Below are 17,307 nucleotides of genomic sequence, written 5' to 3'. Positions count from 1 at the left end.
GAACACTGTGTCTCTCCCCTGTCAATGCCATGTGCAGTCCCAAAGTCCCAGGCCCACAGTTCTGGGAGAACCTGTTTGTCATGACTTCCTTTTTCTCCCCAGGGTATGAGATTTCTCTAGGAAGCCTTTGCTGTCCTTGCACTTCAATGGGCATCTGCATTAATAAATGGATTCAGGAGTGCTAAGTGTGAACAGATGTTGCTGAGGCTTACAATGGAGAAAAACACCAAGGGAGGTGCTTTCTGCTTGGATAACTAGTGTTTCTGAGACGATGCCAACAGTTTTTGAATACAAAGCAACCGAGGATAATCCATGCCTCCTTGAGATCAGCACCTTTTGGAGGACAAAGCTGCCCTGTGTCTGGGACAGTTGCTGCCAATTTGTTGGCACTGCATTTCTTTCTTTGGGGAACGGCCATTTGCATGATTTTCATGTAGTTGTCAATCATATAGTCACAGGTTGCCTATCACAAAGAAAAGCACGTGACCCAGACTCTCAAGAGAACCAAGCTCACAGGATTAGAGCCAAGTTGAGAGGCTGAGGCAAGGGATCCAAACATCTTTGATCAGTGTTCTTATGGGATATTTTGTGGACATTAGGAGACAAAGGGCCTAAGAGCACCAAGGGACCGAACATGCACATTTACTTTTGGTTGTTACAGCTAAAACACACACACAGAGGAACCCACAAAGAATGTGGAAAGATTTTATTAAGTAATAAACAATTGATCAAGTAGATCTGAGAAAGGTGTTTACTGAACCCTCAACAGATTCAAATTATTTTTGCACGTAGTGAAGATGGCACCAAAATGGAGGGTTAAGTGGAAATTTGCTTAAGAATCGGCTCAGTCAATACCACACATCCCCTCCCCACTTTCCATTCCCAGATGCTGCCTACTCTCTAGCATTGGCAGGAGATGAGAGGTTTATTATTTTTATTTTTTATTTTTGAGACAGGGTTTCTCTCTGTTGCCAAAGTTGGAATGCAGTGGCACAATGATGGCCCACTACAACCTTAACCTCCTGGGTTCAAGTGATTTTCCCACCTCAGCCTCCGAGTAGCTGGGACCACAGACATGCACCAGCATACTCAGCTAATTTTTAAATTTTCTACGGAGACAGAGTCTTTCGGTGTTGTCCAGGTTGGTCTCGAACTCAAACTCCTGGGCTCAAGTGATCCTTCTGCCTTGGCCTCCCATAGTGTTGGGATTAGAGGTGTGAGCCACTGTATCTGGCCAGAGAGGTTTATTCTAAGGAGAAGGTAAGCAGAGGGAATCAGGTATAGTGAAATGAGAGGGTATCTTTCTAAAAACAAAGATTGAATAAGGATTACACTCAATGCTGAGACCCATGGATCTCTTCCTTGACACAACTCTCAGCACACTGCCAGACAGGTCTTAAACCTCAAGACAAGTCAATGGAAGATCCTCCTTTGAGGAGCCCAATGGGAAACTCTAGAGATACAGATGTTAGGATTTCCTAATAAAAACATCTCAGCTAACTGCAGTCCACAGAAGTCCACAGCTGACAATTCCCAATAACACACAAAATCCTGCCTTGGACTTTTTAGTGTCCACTATTAAACAGACAACCCAGAGACACACTAAAATGAATGAAGCATATTTATGAAGTCATAATCTAACAGAAACAAAGAAGATGAGACCTCTGCAGCAACAGTAATTTATCAGGAAAAGTTGAGACCAAAACATACAGAAAAAAATAACTCAAAGGAAATAAGAGAAAACATAGGAGAAGAACACCTTAAAAAGAAACACCTTAATCTTCTTCATGAAAAGGGTATATACTGAGATATTGTATCTACAAAATAAGAAAAGAAAGCTATAAAAGAAAAACATTGAAGACTCAAAAAAAGCTCATGAAAAATTAAAATGATAAAAAACTTAGAAGAATTAAAAGATAAGCTTAAATAAATCTCCCAAATATCAGAGAAAAAAGACAAATGAGAGAAAATTAAGATATTTAAAAAAAAATAAGAATAGTTTAACAGGTCCAGCCATGCTTGAAACTAATTTATTTTCTTTGATTCTCCTTTTAATACACCAGCCCCCACATCCTAAACTAATGATTATAACTGAGAAAGTTTGACTCACATACCCCAGGCTGAATACAAAATAATAATGGGCCTCCTTTCAAGATAACAACTTTTGGTTTAGACATAAATCTATAACCAATCCAAATAGTCTCATCCCCAGACAGATAGAAGCCAGACAGATTGAGTTCCTTATAGATTTTGGATATCATTTCTTTGTGAGATGAAAGAAATGATCTTCCCACCTCTTCCCACCTCTGCCACCACCCCCATGGCACTCACGCATTTACTCATTCATAGGAAGAGGCTCATAAAGGGAGCAAAGAGTACAAAGTCTAACCATGAATGAGGTTAATGGGATATTTCTGGCATGTATTTGGTCTGATAGATAAGAATGATACAATGGGCTTTCAGGATTCAAGGGAAAGGGTGGGATGGGGGTGCGGGATACAAGACTACACACTGGGTACACACAGGAAGCAGCTGTACACTGCTCAGATGATGGTTGCACCAAAATCTCAGAGACAAACACTAAAGAACTTATTCATGTAACCAAACACCACCTGTTCCCAAAAACATATTGAAATAAAAATAAATAAATAAATAATAGAATTAAGTTTTCAAGGCCTGGGTCTGCCCACAGGAACACCTCCTGCCTTTGAAAGTAATCTCTGCCACGTGAATCAATCACAACGTTTAGTTCAAGAGGTGTTCAGTCCACCATTTATTCATTGGATCCATACTGTTTGGTCATCACCCCCATACTGGGTCCTGTGCCAGATGCAGGGGACCACGAGTGAACAAGACACCCTCGACCCCCATCTCTTGTCTTCATGGAGCACTCAGCAAGTGCTCAATATCAGAATTTGCTTTCTAATTCTGAGCTTATTAAAAGCAACACCCAGGAAAGAGCTGTGCAAACCCTTGGGAAAAGTTGGGCCTCAGGTTGTGTAAATGGCCCTGACTTCTGAGGCAGGGCCAAGGCCTCAGCATCTCAGCTTCCTTCCCAAATCATTGATGGAGACCTGACTTCCTCAATGAGAAGCAGAGCCTTTCACTACTTTAATTAGGATCTAGAATGTCCCCACCCAGCAGCAGGATCACCCTCCCCTGCAAATGACTAATGTAATATCTTTCTTTAAATCAGGTTTTAATTGTAGGGAGGAGAGAAAGAAACCCATGCTCTGGATATTTAAAATCACAGGTGGCTGCCTGTCACACACGATAGAGGGCAGAAATGGGAACCAAATGTTGGGAACCTCAGAAGGATTCTGTCTGTTACAGGATCACGAGGGTTTGCCTGGCATTGGACCATCTCTTGGTGATGCTTCTGAAGTGTGATGTCTACAGTGAGTATTTAGGGTGCGATAGAACATGCAAAGACCAACTGTCCACACCGAAAGTGAAGGTCAGCACCCAGTCCCGTCCTGGAATTTGTCAGAATTCTCATGGAACATTGACCCTCCTCTTTGCCATGAGGTAACTCACAGTCCCCCAAGCCCTCTTCACACATTTCCTCTGACAACAGTGTGAAACCAAGAGAGAATAAGCATTTTTTTTTTTTACTTTTGCTTCTCATTTGTCAACGCAAAGGTGTTGGAGACATTTTCTGAATCACCCCTCAGAAGTTCAATATGTCAAATCAGACATATTTTGGACTGAAAAGATCAAAAGAGGACTTTTCTCATTCCCAGAGCTTCCTGTACCAAAAACTTCTTATAAGGACCAGCTTTACGGCTACTGGGTTTAGCAGCTTGCCAAAAGCAGGACTTAGAAAGGTGTTAGACTGATTTTAAGGAAACAAGTGACAAGCTGGAAGAGGTTGGCAGTTCAGTACAATTTAGGATTTTTGTGACTTTGAAACAAAATCTACAATTGATTTCGTTGTCCTAATTATAATGCACATTAAGCCTTGCATCTTTCTGCATGTATGGAAAAATCGATTTAATTTTACTGCTTCTTAATTTATACAACCGTTATATCCTCTGAAAGTATAATTAAAATGCAGAATGTGTCTAAGTGCATTTTCTGGTTTTATACTATAATGTGAGAAATAAAGGCTTGTGCAGGGCTTAGGTTAATTTATTGAAATAAATCATGGCTCCAATTCATGTAGGCTTCTAAAATGCTTTGCTACAGTTTTCATATATGCATTCTGAATGGACCCCGTCCTTAAGATCAATTCTCTATGGGAAAAAAAAAAAGGCAAAGAAAATCCAGAAGATGATGGTACTGACGGTAGCGGGGTATAAAAAGTGCAAGCAATTCTCCTTGTTTGTTCTAGAGCACAGTTTCTCAACACTGGTGCTACTGACATTTTGGGCTGATGGTTCTTGGTTGTTGAGAGCTGCCCTGTGCTTTGGAGGAGATTTAGCAGAAACTCTGAGCTCTACCCACTAGATACCAGTACCCCACTTTAGACAAGTGAAAATGTCTCTAGACATTGCCCATGTCTCCTGGGGCAAGGGAAAGCAAACGCCCCCCCCCAGTTGAGAACCCCTCTTCTAGAGATAAGCTCTTAGACTTTCCTGGTGGAGGTGGACAGGCAGGACGGGCATACGCTTTATAATCCGGGGCCACAGTTATTTGGCAGCATATTTTTATTGATTGATGGTGAATAAAATAAGGAAAGGGGTGCATGCTGATCTGAGGACCTGCAGATGGCTCGGTCTCACTGCCGCAAGGTCCATCTGGGAGGACACAGGAGATCCCCATCGTGCAGGGCATGGGCTCCAGACCACAGGGTCTGGGCTTAATTCTGAGGGTCCCAGAGGCCACCAGAGGACCACAAGCAGGAACTGGGCCTAATCAGATCTGTGTTTTGGAAGAATGATCTGGCTGCCAGACGCAGGCAGATAGCAATGGGAGGGGGAATGAGCAGGGCAGTGCCGTGCATAAAAGAACAGCTCATCTTATGATTGATCGAGTCTTAGATTCAATGAAAGATGGTACTTATTTTTAGGTACTACGGAAGGCAACAGCATTTGTGACAAAAGGCTTATGTATTAGATATTGGCTTAAGCAATTAGTAATAAAATATATTATTAGGTTTTCTTTTCACTGACATATGTTCTTAGTTACAAACTTCTACATATGCTTTTATTTTTCTTGCACTTTGGTAGTTTTTTTTTTAATGATGCTCTGAATTCGTTTTTAAGAAGGCGGATGTTCCCCTAGGCATGATTTCATCGTATCCTAAATGGCACTCTGTTTGGTAAATTCCATCAACTATTGATGTGGTATCTAAGGTTTACTATGTAGGTGCCTGGATCTTTCTGAATAAGTAATGACCTTTCTAAGGAACCACTGTAGGAAGGGAAAATCCTATTATAAAGCACCTTGTTCTGCCAGGGACAGCACAGCCTCCTGAAAGCATTTTCAAGGAAGGCTCTTTGCTGGAGCCAACACTGCATTTATGCATTTCTCAAAGAACCAGTGAGGGTCCTCTACATGCCAGGGACGGGATGAGGTTCTGGGGTGCAGTGATAAGTAGGTACCACAGAGGGGTAAATGCAGGAGATATGGGAAGGCCAGAGTGAGGCTGGGGTGGGGCAGAGCCCAGGAGAGGGCAGGAGCAGCATGCGCCGCAGCCAGGGCAGGGACAGAGCCCACAGTGAGATCACTTGAGGACCTGCAAGTGGCTCAGTCTCACTGCCTCAAGGGCCCATTTGGGTGGGTGCAGCAGGTCCCCATTGTGTGAGGCATGTGTGGGAAGCCAGAGCACCTAGACTTGATTCTGAGGGCCAGAGAGGCCACAAAATGGCTGTAAGCAGGGGCGGGGGCCTGAACAGACCTGTGTTTTGGCAGAGTGCTCTGCCAGAAGCAGGCAGGCTGGAAGGGTCAGTGACTGAAGCAGAGAACCCACCCTACGAGCTGTGGTGGGAGCCCAGATGAGAATATGGGGCCATTGACAATGAGATGGGCACTGTCACTAATTGGATGTGTGAGTATGGTGACGAGGCCTGTATCACCAGCTCACTGCAGCCACTCTAAAACGTGCCCCTCCAAACTCCATCCCCTTCCACCTGAAGGGCCCGGTCACCTGCCCCTCACACTCTCCCACCCGGCCACCCTTCACTCTCACCACAGATACCTTTGTTTCTTCTGTTTGATTATTTTTGGTGTTCTGCCCATTCCAACCAGAAACAGGCAGTTTACCATCTTGTTCACTGCTTTATTCTGCCAGCAAGAACAAACGTGTCTCAATAGTCATTTGTTGAATGAATTAATTAATGAAATAAAGAGAAGAGAGTGAGTGCATTGTAGGCAGCAAAAGGATAATGGCAAAGTTTGTTTCATGAGGGAGATAATATGTTCGGTTTTCCTCTAGAGAAAGCATGTATTTATTTAACAAGTACTTCTAAGCTTCTCTTGGGGCTGTGCCTTGTTCTCAGCAGCCACAGGGCGGACAAACGGGACGCCTAAACGATGAGAGCAATGGGGACTGTCTTCTCCCTCCTCCCTTCCCTTCCCTGCCTGATGTGCCACCAGTCACCCACCCCCATGCTGTTCGGGCCATGGTGGTGCCAGGCTCAAAACAGGTGAGAAGGTCACACCGCTGGGAAAGTCTGGGGAGACACGTGTCACCTTTGTGGGACACAGCCCATGAGTGTGTTACATATTTTCTCCAGCAAAGGGAGCAGCACTGACAACAGCAGGGGGACTGGTCCTGCCTCCAGGAATTGGCAATGAGTATCCAAGAGTCTTCAGGGATAATCTATGGTAGCCATGAGGACATGCCCAGGATGGCTGACCAGATGTTCAGGTGAGTGTCATGGCCGAGTAGAGCTGGGGTTAGGGAGCAGGGCTGATTGATTAAGGGTGGCAATGGTGTTGAGGGAGAAGAGGGCACTGCAGTATGCAAGGGGAAGAAATGAGGAGGAAGAACAGGAGACAGGGTCAGAGGAAGAAACTGCAGCCCCTCACCTGGTGGGCATTGCAATGCTGGAGAAGTCAAGTGGATATAAAGCTCCCACCATAGGGAAGGGGAAGCCAGGATCATGAACAGTGTCTCCAGACAGCTGTGGGTCAGGCAGAGGGGCAGAGCTGAGCCAGGTGCCACATCCTGCTGGAAGGTACAGAACCTTCCTTTTCCTTCTGTGCCTCTCAGAAATTAGACTAAGATGCCCAGGGGAGAGAACCATGTGTGCTGGTGCCGTGTAGCTGCTTCACACTCATTTCTGCACTGCATCTTCCCCATGGTGTGATGGGGAGCAGCGGCTGTTCTCCCTGCTCAGGAATGTGGACTCGCAGGCATCATCTGGGCTCTGGCTTAGACATGTGAGGTCGCTCTCATGACGCCCCAGCCGGGGTGTGACCCCATGCAACTGTACCCAAGGATGAACTGGAGCCTGCAGAGCCACCAGCTCCAGGGGCCCAGCCCTGCCTCCCCTTCCTGCTCCCCTCCCTTCTGCTCCAGAGGCAGCTTCCAGAATGATATCCCTGAGCATGGCAATGCAGAAAGCAGTGATGGTGCAGGGAGCGACCTTGGCCTGCACAGGGAGGCCCAGCCAGCCCGCATCGTCCCTCACCTTCTTGCATCCCAGACAGAATTTTGTCTGGGATCCAGAGCTGAAAGGCTCAGAAACAACAAAACAACAGGGTTCAGACCCCGGCTAGATCGAAGGCTCTTCCCTGGAGGCAGTGCTCCAGGCCTCAATGATGCCGGTAAATTCCGTCTCTCAGGACAAACTCACAGGGCATGTTCTGTTTTCCACCTCTGTCCTCATCTCTCGCTCTCTCTTTTTTGTTTTTTGCAAGGTTTTATTCCACTGTGGAGTTTTTATGAGTACCATAGTTACCTTCCAACTACGTACCCCTTTAAACTTTATAGTCTTTTATTAGGGTTGTATTCATGGACAAATAAATACCAGGCACTTGAAACTTTATCTACTGGGAGCTTCTGCTTTGGTCTACAGAATGATCCTGATCCTTCAGCTGAAATAATTTTATGTCATTATCGAGCTCCTCTGAAAGACAGAGCTTTCTGAATCTCAGACTCCTAAGCAAGATAACGACAAATTTAACTCTTCACTCAAACTCCCTCTTGTTATTTTGTTAACTTTAAAAAAAATTTTTGAATTTTATAAATTTAGAATTCTGAAGTTATCTGTGAATATTAAGTATATTTAATTTCCCTGCAGAAATGAACATTAAAGACTGATTATAAACATGGCATCAACACTACATGTAGTTCGGGCTTGGAGTGGACTTCCGTTGGTTGTCACCTTGCATTTTTAGACTGATTATGAATACAGTTGCCTGTGAAAATTGCAAGGGCATCCAACTAATATTTTAACTGCACAATTAGTAACAGATACCACAATTGACTCCTGCACAAATGAGAGGCTGCTGAGCCCAATAAAGCAGCTCATTTCCTCTAAATTTATATGTCCTTTATTCTTATCTTGTCAGATGCTTGAGTGGGAAGAATTTGAAGTACACATTTGACATTGGCCAGAAGGAAAAGTTAGATACCTGAGAAGAGTAGGTGTGACTGGGGGCAAAGATGAGCAAACACGAAGGCTCTGGTATGGGGCGGCTGTGACAGAAAAATCTCACCACGCTGGGAGCAGAGCCAGGGCACAGGATCCCTCCACCAGGATAGGAGCAGCGGCTGGCTTTCTGGTGAAGGTTTGCGATGGCTGGTGTTGGGGCAGCTGTGTTTATTCCCTGCACCTTCCTTCTGCTAGCTGAGGATGTGTCACTGTGATCTACAGATTCTACCCAATGGCCCCCTTCCCTGAAAGGAGGGAGGGATCAGCCATGACTGTCACCTGCTTTCTTCTTCGTGCTGAAAGGCAAGAAGATAGGTGAAGAATTTGCCTGTGGGGCTCCGACCCCAAAACCACTAACGATAGTGTGTGTTGAGCCTTGCATTTGGATAGCACACTCACTATTTTTTCAAGCGCTTTCAGGTATTTGGCCTTTAAAACAACTTTGTAAATTTGGTCATATGGTTTGGCTGTGTCCCCACCTAAATCTCATCGTGAATTCCCATGTGTTGTGGGAGGAACCCTGTGGGAGGTAATTGAATCAGGGAGTAGGTCATTCCCATGGTGTTCTAGTAATACTGAATAAGTCTCCCCAGATCTGATGGTTTTGAAAGGCAAGAGTTTCCCTGCACAAGCTCTCTTTCTTTACCGGCTGCCATGCGTGTAAGATGTGACTTGCTCTTCCTTGCCTTCTGCCATGATTGTGAGGCACCTCCAGCCACGTGAAACTGTAAGTCCAATTAAACCTCTTTCCTTTGTAAATTGCCCAATCTCAGGTATGTCTTTATCAGCAGCATAAAAACAGACTAATACATTCGGGAATTTTTTTTAATTTTTATTTTACATATGCAGTGCCTGAGACACAGAGAGGTGAATGAGAAATAAATATTGCCCCTCTATTTTCTCTATCTGTTTCCTCTTCACACTCACACCAGGATTCTTTGAGGGAGGAGGCATCTGGAATATTTTAAACTTAGCATTGAAAGGTAATTCAGTTGCTAATAAGGGTCTCCTTGTATTTAAACGGCAGCATTAGGTCAACCATGTGTCAGTGGGTTTTTTCCTTCCACCTCCTGCTCCTCTCCCAGAGGCACCTGGGTAAGGTAGGCACTGCTCTGCGGTGGCTGCAGGGAAGGGATCCCTGTTTCTGGGCTGCTTCTTCCTGGAGTGGGGCTGTCCTGCAGGCATCTGAGGCTGGTGTGTTCTCCTGTCCCCACCCTGTCCTGACAGCTTCACCTGCCCCTAGCTTGGTCACCTGCAGCCTCACCAAAAGGCCTGGCCTTTCTTACTCTAGTTGCCTTCCACTGAGAGCAACAGAAACTCCTCTATTCCTTTCTCTCCACCTGGTGGTTCATGGGGACTTGGGGAGTTATCTTTGGTCCTCTTTCTGGCTTAGAAAACCCTAAACTGTGGTTTATATTCTCCTGTGGTCACCCATTCCAGCTCAGGAGTCAACAATGAAGTCCTTCCAGAGACTGAGAAGAGAGATCGAACCCCTCTGCTTTTGCACCCTTTCTATTTACCTGAGGCTTGTCTATGGGTCCCCTCTGCCACCAACTTTCCACTGTGGACAGAACTGCAGGGGGAAGGGAAGACAGCAGAACACTGACCTCTCACCACGGGCCTCCTTCCTTCCCTCTGGGAACCAGAAAGGCTTTGTGTGACTTTCACTTTCTGAATTACAAGGAATCCCCCAAATCATAGCCCTTGCCTTTTTAAGGTAGCATTCATGTTTCCCCTCCCCAGTAGAATCGCAAAAGACAAACATGGTTGATAAGTTACGTAAGTTTTCTTACTTAACAGTCTCAGAAAACATATCGATTACACTAGTTCAGCCGGCTAGGAAATGTTCTCTAACTGGTGGCCTTTCAGAGTTTCCTGGGCCTGTTAAAACAACAGTGACCATTGCAGCGCACTGAAATTAGGTAGAATCGGCAGAGTTCTTTAAAACTTGCTTCCATTTCTGCAATATATAGCTTTGGTGGGAAAAAAATGTTGGGACTCCTTGTTGACAATGACAAATTCTGTATTCTATCCTGGATCAACTTGGCCCAAAAGACTGGAAGACGACGGGAAGGCCCCTGAGGGTCAAAGCTGATATGGTTTAGGATTCTGGGGGGTAAACTTGCAGGATTGTTACATAGGTATATGTAACAATCTTCCGCCTATGCCATGTTCTGTCCAAAATGTTCCTCACACCCCTTTCTGCAGCCCTGGCTGAGTTCTCTTGATTTCCCAGCGGGAGCCAGTGGGGATTTTCTTGTAAATCAGTCCTCCAGCCTCCATTTGCTTTTCAACTTCCCTGAGAGGGAGGATGCTGGCCCCTCCTGCTGAAAACTTCCCCCAGGCTTAGTGCTAAACGCTGCACTTACTCAAGAATGCATCGGGGGCGGGACCCTTCCCACTGGACTGGATGCCCAACAGCACAGCCAACCACCTCATCTCAGCAGCCAGAGCTCTGCCAGCCCACCTGAGTACTGCTGGCCCGAGAAATAGGCAGCAAAAACAGCCATGGTGGACATTACAAAGAAGAGAGGCAAGATTCCAGCCTGGGGAAGAATCGCATTGGGATGGACTCACTGCCTAACCCGTGCCAGGCCCACCCCTGATAACCGACCACACCCTCTCTATGCTGTGGCCATTCCTTACAAGACTTGCCTTGAGTTTTAGGAAGTTTTTAGGGCTTCTTGGCACTGCTGCATCCTTCCCTGAGAGTTTGTGATTCCTAAGCATGGGTGTCCAATCTTTTGGCTTTCCTGGGCCACATTGGAAGAAGAATAATTGTCTTGGGCCTCACATAAAATACACAAAATATCATTAGAACACTAATGATAGCGGATGAGAATTTTTTAAATCGCAAAAAAATCTCAAGCCTTAAAAAGTTTACAATTTTGTGTTAGGCCGCATTCAAAGCCATCCTGGGCCGCATGTGGCCCCCAGGCAGTGGATTGGGTGAGCTTGCCTAAGAGATTTATCAGTCCCAAAGTTCGTCTGGTAGTTGCATATTTTTTCTTCTTCTAAATACAGATTTCTGGTGAATCTTCAGGATATCTGCCCTCCTCTCTTCCCAGGGCTGCTCTGTGCCAAGACTGCCCTCGCTCGTAGCCAAGAGCTGGCAGAGCCTCCAACAGCCAACCTCAACTTCATGTCTGAATAGCACCAATAACCTGGTTTTGAAAGATTTGTGAGGATTTTTGAATTTTACTCCTTTTGGAATTATTTTACTTATTTTCCACGAAAGCCCATCAAAGACTTGACCAATTCAGTCTGAAGAATCAACACATCTATGTGGCAGATTATTCATTTCCCTTACATTCATATGTGAAGCCCTGGGAGGAAGGCAGTGGGGCTGCAGGCAGACAGGGGGACATTCTTTCTGTTTGGAATACAGCTTAGGAGGCTCAGAATGTGCCTCCTCTACTCAGCAGCAGCTAGAGAACCTGGGAAGCTGTTTGGACCCACCAACTGGGGGGTCCATTGGACCATTTGGATGACAATTTGGACATCCATTTGGATGACAATTTCTTTTTTTTTTTAAATATATATATATATTTATGATACTTTAATTTCTGGGGTACATGTGCAGATCTTGCAGGATTGTTACATAGGTATACACTTGTTATGGTGGTTTGCTGCCTCCATACCCCCATACCCTACATTAGGTATTTCTCCCAATGCTAACCCTTCCCAATCCCCCCACCCACTGCTATTCCTCTTCTAGACTCCCACCCCCCAACAGACTCTATGTGTTCTCATTGTTCAACACCCACCTATGAGTGAGAACATGCGATGTTTGGTTTTCTGTTCTTGCGTCAGTTTGCTGAGAATGATGGTATCCATATTCATCCATGTCCCTGCAAAGGACACGAACCCATCCTTTTTAATGGCTGCATAGTATTCCATGGTGTATCTGTGCCACATTTTCTTTATCTAGTCTATCATTGATGGACATTTGGGTTGGTTCCAGGTATTTGCTATTATAAACAGTGCTGTGGTAAACATACGGTGCATGTGTCTTTATAAAAGAATGATTTATAATCCTTTGGGTATATACTCAGTAATAGGATTTCTGGGTCAAATGATATTTCTACTTCTAGATCCTTGAGGAATCACCACACTGTCTTCCACAACGGTTGAACTAATTTACCTGGAGAGGATGTGAAGAGATAGGAATGCTTTTACATGGTAGGAGGGTAAATTAGTTCAACCATTATGTGATGATTTCACAGGCAGCTCAGAGAGCTTCTACGGGAAGCTGCTGCTCGAGAAAGATGTCAGCGCTACAGAAAAGATGCCTGTCAAAGACGAAGCCTCATCACACTTTAGAATAAAGAGCTCCTTTGGCTTCTCAGCTGAGCATGTGATAAACATGGAATTTCTCTGAGCAGCCACAAGGATAAATTGCCAGTAAATTTGCAGGAATGTGAAGAGCGGAGTCCTTGACATTGAGCTCAAATGGTCACAGCCATATTTTTCTGAGCACCTACTGTATGCTGGATCTGAGCCAGGCATATGGCAGGCATTGTTCTGTTGCCACAATCCAGCATGGCAGGTATTGTCACCATGTTCCACAGACAAGCACCCCAGGCCCTGTCCAGGGTGGAGCTTTCGACTGTATGACACAGAGATGGGATGGGCTCATTCAGCCAGACCAGGGAAGTCTGTGGGAGGCTCACAGGAGGAAAGGAGTTGAGCCACGGGGCCTGGCACTGGCAGATCCAGGCAGACCCAGGGATCTTGGCAGCAGAAATGCGTGGATATAACAAGGTGACAGATCACTTAGCAACTCTGCCCCCAAGGAAAATTCCAGAGAGGAAAAAGTCAGATTGGCTGATCTGGCTCATGAGACCTTGCTAGGCTGGGCTCAGGGCAAGCATGAACTACTCCACTAGAGCATCTGGGAAGGTGGCTGGGCCTCGCACAAAGGGCTGCTACCCAGGAATCCCAGGAATGCCAGGCAGGCAAAGGCACAGAGACAGCTCAGGGAGGTCAGATACTTGCCTCAGAAGCAGTGGCGTGTGGGACTGTGAGTAGTAGACTCTAGAGCTTACACTCCCACCTTCTAGCTTTGTGACCTCAGACAAGTGGCTTTACCTCTTTGTGCCTCAGTTTCCTCATCCATAAAGTACAGCTAATAATAAATATCAATAACTACCTGATAGACTTGAAGCGAGATGCATGCAGACACCGCAAGTGCCTTGAATGGTGCCTGGCACAACTCAACGGGGTTGCTATCATCGTCACCATCTTGCCTGAAGGACATGCTGCATATTTGCAGAGCCACCGGGTGAACAATGAAAATACAGGGCTCCTTGTTCAAAAATTACTAAGAATTTCCAAGCAAGATCAGCAGAGCATTACACAAGCGAGGGGCCCTTCTGAGCATGGGCCCCACGGGACCTCATGGGTCACACACCCATGGAGCCGGCCAAGGCTGGGATCAAAACACTGGACCATCTCTGCTCCCCAGCATCACCTCTCTATGGGGTTCCTCTTCCCATTCTAAAGAACTACATACAGGAAATAGCTGAGTTCCCTGAGGAGCTCAGGGCCATGCAAACCCAGGAAGAGAAGCCAAGATGAAGCTGCCGGCTTTCTCCAGACGACCGCAGAGAGACTGTGGCGCAGCTTAGTTACCAAAATCAGCCAGGCCACTCCAGCAGCTCTCAGGCATGGCGTTCTGGGGAGAAAATGTTACGGGTCCAGAGCTAGGTTTCTAGTGATAGGAAGAAGCCCAGGTGGCAGAAAGAAAGGCCAGAGGCAGCTTGGCACCTGATCATCTCAAAGTGACAGGCTTTATTAAGAAGTGTCTGGCTGGAGAAAGAGCCGCGCAACTGACAATGTCAGCAGGAGCCCAGGGGTTGATGCCTATTGTCTTCTGTGCAAAGATCCCCTTCAGAGAAAGCAGCCGGCGTCACGGCCACATCATCCCAGCCCGAGTGACACCTTGTCTGGGTCTGAGCTCCTGGCCTGGTTTCCGCTCAGGAACAGACACTTGTTTAAGACTATCATACACCTCGGGCCAGGGAATGGTTTCCATTTCAGTCCCCTTTTCACCAAATCCCAGACTTCTACCTCTCAGCCATCTTTCTGGATGGCTGTGTCCCATTTTGTCTGTGTTAGTGACTTGAGACCGTCTGTTGGAAGTCAGCCCCGGCAGCCTTCAAGCCCCTGTTTGCTGATTCTGTGCCCCAGATCCTCCTCCAGCCTCCCAGGGCCACCACCTGCTGCTCTCCTTCAGAGGCTGCTCCCGGGACATCCTGGAGCAGAGAGCCAAGTGCAGGGAGCTCACACGCCTGGACAATTGCTAATCAGAGATGGTCCCTGCATGAGGGCAAAAGCCCCACTTTCTTGTCTCCATTAGGGACAACTCTGAGCTATCACTTGGATGGTCAGCCTGAAGCAAGGCCACCTTGTGACTTTCACAGGTCAAAGCCAGTATTGCCCTCATAGTCCCCTTTCTTTAAAAACCCTGTTTTAAAGGAATATTAAAATTTATATATTATGACTGTGGTGGCATAAAGACAAATATAATCAGGCTGGCTTCTAGTCTTCTGATTCCAAAAACAATTAAAACATCTTCATGGGTTCTAAAATGCCATAGGTCCCAGGCAGAGGTCCCACTGTGCCTCCTGGATAAGCTGGTCCTGGGCAGAAGTCCGCTCTGGGGCTGTCACTGGAGCTCCCACCTGTGTAGGTCCCGGCGCTCCTTCCACATTTGGTGCTGCTATTCCCCAGGTGCTCTTTCTGCCTGCATCCCCCTTCACCAGCCTAGATGCCCTGATGTCTGTAGAAGTCACGTTCACCCATGTTTCCCCACACTCTTATCCATGTGTGAGCCTGCCCCCAACAGTCTAAGAGCCCCATAAGACCGAGACATACCTTGTCCAAGTGTGTGTCCCCATGACCCAGCACTGTATTAGACCCATAATAAAGGACACATATGAACACTGAACAAATGGTTGTTAAATTCATTCATTCATTTGTTCATTCATGAATACTTCTTCTTGATAAAAAGCCTACAGACAACTTTTTAACCAGAAAACAATTATCTGAAAAAAAACCTAAACCTTAATTCCAAGTTTGGGAAAATAAGAAACACGATGCCTTTGAATTTTCCTTGTGGCTTTCAACCATTTGGCCTTGGATGGTGCTGACTTTCAGACAGAGGAAAAGTCATTGAGAATCAGGGCTGTGAATTCAGTGGGGGATCAAACCGAGCAATACAGTAGTATCAGGGTGAAAAATGAGGCATAGCTGGGAAGCCATGAGAATGATTTTCTGGAGTATCCAGAGTTTCAAATAATGTAGCTCTGAACACCAGATCAAACAGCTGCTTCAGGGATCACAGAAGCCCTGGAAAACATGAGTAGACTCGAAAAGTGATGATTCTGAAAGGGGATGGCACTTTCAAAAATGCAACAGTCGAGGGTTACATTAAAAATCACATTCTCATCCCACTGTAATAAAATCTTGTTAAATTTCTGAGCTCCATCATGTGATGACGATCTGACAGTTCTTTGAAAATATGATGTACTTTTCAAAGTCAACTAAATCCACAAAATTGCAGTTTATCCAAACATTCTAGCAATCCCTAATAAGGACCTAGGATCTCTCTAACTCCCTATTTCCATAGTAAAGTGGAAATTTGATCATACACACATACACATACTTCACAATAATTCATTGTCAGAAGCATCAGAAACTAGGAGGAGGAAATTTTTCTGCTGCTGTTGGATGCAGGCCACTTTTGGTCCAGCAAGACACAGTCTTTATCCCAATTTGGCAAATAAGTACAACCAAGAATTTCCAGTCTTTCCTCTATTGTAGCTATTTGACATTCTCAAGTCCTATTTTCACATCAGAGTGCTAATTCGTGATTTCAGATAACTGCTGTATTATGTTCTTCTTTTAGTAACACTTCACAGCTCACAATCAGGGCCATATTTTCAGAGGATCTTCAGGAGGTTTCGGAGCAGTCAGGTTTTCTGAAGTGTCTCCAGCATGGCAGTCCCACCCACAGCTGGCTCTTCTCTCGGTAAAGCTTGGCTGGCTGTGAACATCCTGGTCTCACACCACAGCCCCTGACGATCACTTCCTGTCATGAAAACAATGACAGCTTCAAACAGGAAGCGGCTTTCCCAAATATGACAAAAAGATGCAAAGATACCTTCTCATACATTTTATTTGGCTTTCTATTGTGAACATGGATTCTCTCACAACCATTTCATCTGACGCCCATCACAACCATTTCATCATGAGGAGTAAATCTTAGGTTCATCATCTCAGTGGGACCCTTAGCTAGATTAGGAAGCCAGCTGCCCCACTGCCTCTGAGAGCTTCCTTCTATCCTGTGCAAGGAAATAAGGAAAAGGCGCTCTCTTCTACCCGGGGAAAATTTGGCATCGGAAGTTCTGTTGCTCATTTGGTAGGACAGCTTTTCTCACTTCTAGAAGATTCTGGTTTTATGAGTTCAGCTTCATTCCTCCTTGAGGAATTGCCAACCAGCTCTTGTAAGGTTTTGCATTGTGTTTTACAGCTGGTAGGTGGGCCAGGTACATGGAGAGGTCATGGGAGAGGCATGAGGGGAGTGGATGCTGGAGGACCGGAGCCCAGGAGAAAGGCAGACAGAGGAAGAAGAAGGCTTGGGAGAAATGCCACCCTGCATGACACACGCCATTCAACAAGAGCGAAAAAGACAAGGAGGGAATGGAGTTAATTTGTAGTCGCTTTCTGGTGGCTGAGCTGTTATTAGGCCTTTGAT

This window comes from Sapajus apella, unplaced genomic scaffold, assembly GCF_009761245.1.
Source record: "Sapajus apella isolate SASKATOON/1434 unplaced genomic scaffold, GSC_monkey_1.0 scaffold13, whole genome shotgun sequence".
Lineage (NCBI taxonomy): Eukaryota > Metazoa > Chordata > Mammalia > Primates > Cebidae > Sapajus > Sapajus apella.
The sequence above is the reverse complement of the archived record's forward strand: the minus strand, read 5'-3'. Positions refer to the sequence as shown.